Source organism: Cydia pomonella, chromosome 17 (genome assembly GCF_033807575.1).
Source record: "Cydia pomonella isolate Wapato2018A chromosome 17, ilCydPomo1, whole genome shotgun sequence".
In the NCBI taxonomy this organism is placed as follows: Eukaryota; Metazoa; Arthropoda; class Insecta; order Lepidoptera; family Tortricidae; genus Cydia; species Cydia pomonella.
In genome coordinates, this window is record NC_084719.1 from 17,163,454 (window position 1) to 17,171,841 (window position 8,388).

Here is an 8,388-nt window from a genome sequence, read left to right on the forward strand (position 1 = left end):
AAAGCGGTGTATTATCTCTAGTCTCTCCAATATGTTCTCCTGGTGGGTTCACGGGGTTTATTTTAAGTGTTATCATAAACAGTGTTCACCAGCGGGTCTACGGGTACCTAATTATTTTTACCATGGGCCGACCATGAACACGATTCTATTTTTAAAACGTAACCCGCGTAGCTACTTCAGTCTTAGGCGGTATATACTCTACACCACGTTCACAAAAGATTGATATTTTAGGTAAAAACTCACATTTCGCTATATTTGTCCATAGTAAATACTAATTCAAAAACTGTACGGTAGGGCCTAAAATCTTCTGTGATAGTAATGTAGAAATAAATACTGTTGACAGGCGGTCAACGGTATTTAGTACAATAATTACACTGAAACAATTCGTATAGAATACAGAACCTATGAATAATATATATCTAGAGAATCTAACTTTAATGCAATAATATAATTGAACAAAAGATATACATTAGTACGAGTAGTACGATCAACCTATATGTCTATTTTTAATAGTCTTAATGTTCGTGTATCGGTTCTGTATTCTATGGCCATTAATTATGCTTTATTTTTCAACTTTCTTTGACTACACACAAGTACACATTATATTTGCTTTTTTCTTGAACTTTATCTTGCCCATGTTCGATTCTTCTTATGTCGATGCATCCTCATTATTTCCGTATGGTTTCTGAAAATACAATAACAGTTTTTGTAGTGTTTTCTAATAAGTTTTTTTTTTCATGTAAGTACCTTTTTTTTGAGGTGGGGTAAATTAGAGCAGATGGGATACCTATCGACAATTATGTCAATAAACAGTTTTACGTTCCATCAAGAATTGAGAGGTTGACTCAATTCCTCATGGAACCCATGATGTAAGCTAGACCTTTACACAAATATTCCTTAAACCTCGTTAAGCAAGTAGCTTCTTTACAAACATAACAAAGAAGACAAATCGTCTAGCGTGAAATACGCATCGTTAAAGAGTTCTTTTCTGGTCCTGATCAGAAGTTCCACTTCTTCAAATAGCACTTTTTTGAATGGCAATGCCTGGTCTGTTGATGAAACTAAAAAAACGCCTATAAGATTTGGGGAGTTCCCTTAATTCCTCGTGGTTTTGTCAAAAATAGGACCATCTTGGAACTATACACCCACTTTCAAACGATAACTAATTTTCAACATTAGTTCAGAAATGACGAAGATCTTACTTAACATATATACAAAAAAAAAGTTTTTGAAGTCGGTTAAAAAGTAGTATCTTTACAATACTTCCTTTTACTAAGAAGGGATAACTACTACAATTTGCTTACTAAGTAAGTACTTACTTACTATTAGTATCAGATTGGAGTCGACTCGAGAGTCGATAAAATGGGCGTCGCTATCCTTTCCGGGTGGGGGGGATTTCACCGCATGAAAAAGAGACACATATAGTGAGTTCTTACTGTTCTACCAAACTACATTATATAAAGTAGTCGTACTTTTTGAGTCAAATTAATTTAATTCTAAAGGTGCGACGTAATGGCCTGAAGCCCGCTCTTAGCATACCTAGTTATACTATTTGATGGATATTGGTGTCAATTTATAATACGTTTAATTATTCATTGTCTTTACCTAATTATCTTTACCTTTTGCCGACCGGTTTGGCCTAGTGGGTAGTGACCCTGCCTATGAAGCCGATGGTCCCGAGTTTGAATCGCGTAAGGACATTTCTTTGTGTGATGAATACAGATATTTGTTCCTAAGGCTTGCGTGTTTTCTATGTATATACGTAAATATATATTTATCTAAATAAGTATGTTTAACGTCGCCTAGTACCCATAGTACAAGCTTTGATTATTTTGGGGCCAATCTGTGTAAGATTGTCCCTACATATTTATTTATTTATTACCTAACGTAACCTACATTAGGTAATGAAAGCATTTTATTTTTGTAAGGGTAACAGTTTTGTTGGGATATAAAATGGTTAATGATAAAAACTAATACTTTTACCAGCATTTTCACTTTATATTCATGTATTCGAAACCTATACATTTATGACATTAACTTTTGCAAGACGATAAGATTTTTTATTCACAATAACTTGTCCGTATTCGAACTGTCTGGCTACCCGGCTAGCCGTGGCTGTGTACCCGGATTTTATACTCTGAAACTGGAACTAGTGACAGATAAGAGTCGATTGATGTTTTTTTAAAGATACTTATACTTAAATAGAATTACTTACCTATGTTTAATTAAAAGAAACTACTTATACATAATAATCCTTACAGTTTTAACCTATTTAACCTACCTACCTAGCTACTTTTAATAGTAGCAGTTCGGTTCACTTCGTAGAAATACCTGTTCTAAGAATAATGAAAAAGGAAGAAGAGTAATAAAAATAAAGAATCTGGAAGTCGTTGAGGTGTTCCGTTCTTCATCAGCAATTCTACTTCAACAAATGTCACTTTATTGAGTAAAAATGCTTGTAATATTGATGAAAATCCTAAAATGACTATATGTATGCCTATCCTATACAATATGAGAAGCTCCTTCAGTTTCTCGTAGAACCTATCATCAGAACTGGACCTTGACACAAATGTTCCTTAAAAGCCTTACATGCTATAAACGAAATAAAAAAAAAAACGCCTAAGGTAAAATACTTGTCGTTGAAGAGTTCCATTTCAGCAGTATCAGCATAGTTTCAGTAATATCAGCAGTTTCACTTCATCAAATGTCACTTGTTCAAATAAAAAAAACTTGATATGTTGACGAAAATCCTCAATTCCTCCTAATTGTGAATTCAAATCGATTTAAAATCCTCAATTCCTCATTGAATCCATCATCAGAACTGGACCTTGACACAAATGTTTCCTAAGAACCTAGCTGAACCTAGCGCGCGTTGAAGAGTTCCGTTCTGGTCAATATCACTAACTTGTTTAAATAAAAATGCTTGATATGTTGACGAGAATCCAAACATTACTATATATTATTGTATGCCTATAAGATTTGAGGAATTTCTTCGATTTCTCATGGAACCCATCCTCAGAACTAGACCTTATGACACAAATGTCTTCAAGAACTTTACTTGCTACAAAATAAACAAATAAAACATATCGCGCGCGAATTGGCGAGTTCCATTTTGGCCAGCATCAGCTGTTGCATTTCGTCAAATGTCACATTTTAATAAAAATGCTTGATATGTAAATAAAAATCCAGAAATTATAAGATGTCAGGAATTCCCTCGTTTATTTATGAAACCCATCATCAGAACTGAACATTGATATAAATACACCTTAAGAACGTTACTCGCTACAAGCTTAATAAAGAATACAAAACGCGTGCGTTGAAAAGTTCCGTTCTGGACAACATCAGCAGTTCCACTTGATCAAATATAACTTTTTTAAAATAAAACACCTAGAGATATTGATGAAAAAAAAAACTATATGTATTTCTATAAGGTTTGAGGTGTCCATCATCAGACCTAGACACTGGTGTCTAGTACAGACATTTCTTAAGAACCTTACTTTCTACAAACTTAAAAGTTCCGAGGAATTGTTCGGATTAATCTCTGCCGCCTCTTTCCGTCACCGCTTTACGCCACATCATTTATATCTTCACCACTTAGATGGTTGGCAATCCTCAACTGTGCATTTCTCTAGAAACTTCCTGCCTCATACAGCTAAACTATGAAATGATCTGTCGCATGCGGTATTTTCGGCCCAATACGATCTTTAAAACTTTAAGGAAAGAGCGTATTCCTATCTTAAATGCCGGCACCGCACTTACAATCCCTATGGTGTAACAGATGTCCATGGCCAGCGGTAATTGCTTACCATCAGTTGATTCGTCTGCTAGTTTGCCTCTTATATCACAACAAACAAAAAAAGAATAAAATCTCATGCGTTGAAGAGTTCCGTTTTAGTCAACATCACTAGTTCCACTTCATCAAATGCCACTAATGTGAATAAAAAAAGCTAAAGATATTGATGAAAATCCAAAATTACTATATACCTATAAAAATTGAGGAGAATGAGGAGTTCCGTCGCTTTCTCATGAAACACATCATCAGAACTGTACTTCGACAAAAATGTTTCTTGAGAACCTTACTCGCTACAAACTTAACAACGAAGAAAAATTGCGCGCGTTGGAGTTCCGTTTTGGTCAACATCAGTAGTTCCACATCATCAAATGTGACTTTTGTGAATAAAACTTGATAATATGTTGATGAAAATCCAATAAGTACTATATATATACCTATAAAATTTAAGAAATTCCCTCGATTCTTCATGGGACCCATCATCAGACCTTTACCTTGACACGAATGTTCCTAAAAACCTTAGTACTTAAAACTTACTTGCTACAATCTTAACTAATAAAACAAATCGCGCGCGAGTTGGCGAGTTCCATTCTGGTCAACATCAGCTGTTACACTTAGTCAAATGACAATTTTTTTAATAAAAATGCTTGATATGTAAATAAAATCCCAGAAATTATTACATGTATGCCTATAAGATTTTAGGAATTCCCTCGATTCTTCATGAAACCCATCATCAGAACTGTACTTTGACAAAAATGTTTCTTAAGAACCTTACTTGGTACAAACTTAACGAAGAAAAATTGCACGCGTTGGAGTTCCGTTCTGGTCAACATCAGTAGTTCCACATCATCAAATGTCACTTTTGTGAATAAAAGTTGATAATATGTTGATGAAAATCCAATAAGTACTACATATATGCCTATAGCATTTAAGAAATTCCCTCGATTCTTCATGGGACCCATCATCAGACCTTTACCTTGACACAAATGTTCCTAAAAACCTTAATACTTAAAACTTACTTGCTATAAACTTAACTAATAAAACAAATCACGCGCGAGTTGGCGAGTTCCATTCTGGTCAACATCAGCTGTTACTTTTAGTCAAATGACACTTTTTTAATAATAATGCTTGATATGTGAATAAAATCCCAGAAATTATTACATGTATGCCTAAAAGATTTTAGGAATTCCCTCGATTCTTCATGAAACCCATCATCAGAACTGGACATTGATGTATTAAGTACACCTTAAGAACCTTACTCACTACAAGCTTAATAAAGAATACAAAACGTGTGCGTTGAAAAGTTCCGTTCTGGAACACATCAGCAGTTCCACTTGATTAAATGTAGCTTTTTTTTAATAAAACGCCCAAAGTTATTGATGTAAATCCAAAAAAAACTATATGTATTTCTATAAGGTTTGAGGTATCTATCAGACCTGGATCTAGACACAGATGTTTCTTAACAACCTTACTTTCTACAAACTTATCAGGACAAATCTATTACGGCGAGTGTTCCATCGCATTGCTCGGATTAATCCTTGCCGCCTCTTTTCGTCATCGCGCTACGCTACAACATTTTTATTTTCACCACTTAGATGGTTGGCAGTCTTCAACTGTGCATTTCTCTAGAAACTTCCTGCCTCATACAGAACTCAACAAACTATGAAATGATCTGTCGCCTGCGGTATTTCCGGACCAATACGACATTTAAAACTTTAAGAAAACAGCGTATTCCAATCTTAAAGGCCAGCACCGAACTTACAACCCCTATGGTTTAGCAGGTGTCCATGGGCGGCGGTAATCGCTTACCATCAGGTGTGACGTCTGCTCGTTTGCCTCTTATATCATAAAAAAAAACAAAGAAGAAAAATCTCGCGCGTTCAATAGTTCCGTTTTGGTCAACATCAGTAGTTCCACTTCATTAAATGCCACTAGTGGGAATGAAAAAGCTTAAGGTATTGATGAAAATCCAAAATGACTATATGCCTATAAGACTTGAGGTGTTCCCTCGCTTCCTCATGGAACCCATCGTCAGACCTTTACCTTGACACAAAGGTTCCTAAAAACCTTGGTACTTGAAACTTACTCGCTACAAACTTAACAAAGAAGACAAATCACGCGCGTGGAAGAGTTCCGTTTCTGATCAACATCAGCAGTTCCACTTCACCAAATGTACTTACTTACCACCCATTTATTTGAAACAGTACCTAGGTACTCCATTTTGATGCCGCCAGCTTGAAACTTCAATGGCCTCAGTGTCCGATGAACAACTTAAAAATGTTGAAAGTAATAACAATTATAATAAGTTGGGGAGTAGCGACCTTACACACCCGAGTGCTCCTGGGGAGTTCTGTTACCGGACATACAATAATAATAACAATAAATAAATATTATAGGGACATTCTTACACAAATTGACTGAGTCCCACGGCAAGCCGAGAAGGCTTGTTTTGTGGGTACTCATACAACGACATAATAATATATAATATACAAATACTTAAATACATAGAAAACATCCATGACTCAGGAACAAATATCTGTGCTCATCACACAAATAAATGCTCTTACCGGGATTCAAACCCAGGATCATCGACTTACTAGGCCAAACCGGTCGTGAAAAAAAGAGCAAAAAAAAAGAAAAATATGTCAAAAGAAAATGCGATTTGGAAACGTTATTCGCCACTTAATATATTATTATATCTGGTTCACAGCATTTATTTGGTGCTGATATAATGTCTGCAATATTACCCGAGTACATTAAAATATGAATAAATTATCATAAATTCAGAAGATGGTCCCTATAACAGTTCATTTTTACATGGAAAAATGGCTTTCATGTAAAATGTTTGTCAGACATATTTTTGGAAGTATAGTACAATCATTAACTTAGAAATATAGGTAACATTTCACGAATAAAAATACGGTAACACATATTTTTAATTATTTTTTTAACTTATCCTACGCAAAATAGAATTGGAGAAACTGACATAGGGACTATCATTCGACACGACACGTATAGTAAAGTATGAATCCGCTCTAAGTCCCATTACATAGACAGTGGGAAGTAAAATAATTCTTGTTCTGAAAACAATAAAATGTAAAATGATTAGGTAGGACAATCCAAACTTCTAAGGTCGCGTAGATCAGAAGTAGATATGAATTTGTTCGACAATACGATAGGAAACTTTTCAGCATTTACATTGGCGCATTTTTTTCTGGAATACTATCTAAATTGCACTTTGTATATATGCTATATTTTTTATATAATTTGGAGCCTTTATTTTCCATGGAGTCGAACGCTATATAGCAGCTATACGAGAAAAAATAATACTTTTATCTTACCTACCCCATGAATAGTGAAGATCATCAAGGAGCATACTCTCTGAGATCAATGGAATGGAGTGCCTTTCGATTGGAGAAAATTATAGCGTATTAGAAATATACTATTTTGTAATTACAATGTTGAATATTTTAAATTGCGTGTTTTGACAATTATTGTTGACAATATTACATTCAGAGTCATCTTGACATAACTTTAGAAATCCATAAACTAGTCTATACTTTTTAAAATGATGGAGTAAGACTGACGAGATTACCGCTATGTATAAATGTTTTACGTCAAGTAGAATTTTGCTTTAGAGCGACATCTGGCGTTGAGTAGAAAAGTTAAGGCGTAATTAACTACAATTAATTAACTCATTAAATGGTTTTATTTTGGTCCCTGCAACGATTTGACCCCAGTTATATTATACGAAAAATAGCTTATAAAAATACTTTTCACATGATATACATGGCATTTGTATACACTCTTATTTCGCTGTGTATCAAGTAATTTTTAGAAAAACGATTTTTTAAAACTGTACATTGTGTCCCTTTAAATACTTTATCATTGGTGTTGATACAAAAAACATAAAGCATTTTTTATATTCTTTCGAATAAAATACGCTAAAACTTTTATATCCCGCGTATAAGGAAATATAACTGCTTATATGCGCAACTTCTTTTTTTATATAGCTCGGTCCCTGCAAGTGGTCCAAGGTTGGTGCCATACAATAAAATAATACTACGATTAAGAGCTTTAAAACGACATATGTCTCAACAGTATACATCCATGGGACACTCCCCATACAAAAGTGCCCATTGTCCTTTCATTTTTTCACAGAAAATAAAGAACAAAGAGTTCTTTAATATCGGAAAATGTTTCTTATTTATCAAAATTTCAGTTTAGTTTTTTTTTATCTTGTTTAATGTTTGTTTTCGATTTACGATACGATAAAAAATCTACTCGCAATATGTCCAAAATAGTTAGTCAAGCACTATCGAATAAATACTATGTGCAAAGTAAACTTCTAAAAATGCTTAGCTAAACAACAGCCACACTCAAATTATAAGGGTTCATTATGAACATGGAACCTTAAAAAGCTTTGTTGCTACATTATTTATACGCACTTCCAAAATATTGATAACCCATTATAAGGAAGTTGCTTAAATCTCTATACATAAAATAATAAAGGAAATACATTATGTACTCATAATTCTTAGAGGCCAATTCTGCACTGATCTTAGATAAAACATGGCATTGACATCATTCCAATATGA

General features: G+C 34.1%; 1 long non-coding RNA gene across 2 annotated transcripts; it reads right to left on the bottom strand.

The window, feature by feature from the left end:
• Nucleotides 1–225: 225 nt before the first annotated feature.
• On the bottom strand, nucleotides 226–7,937 carry LOC133526761 (uncharacterized). 2 transcript variants are annotated; one of them, XR_009800770.1, is made up of 2 exons: nucleotides 1,324–7,937; nucleotides 226–685 (listed from the first exon to the last, which is right to left on the bottom strand). It is a non-coding gene; the product is annotated as an uncharacterized LOC133526761 (long non-coding RNA). The 2 variants fall into 2 exon arrangements; XR_009800771.1 differs by having other exon boundaries at nucleotides 1,320–7,937.
• Nucleotides 7,938–8,388: the final 451 nt, after the last annotated feature.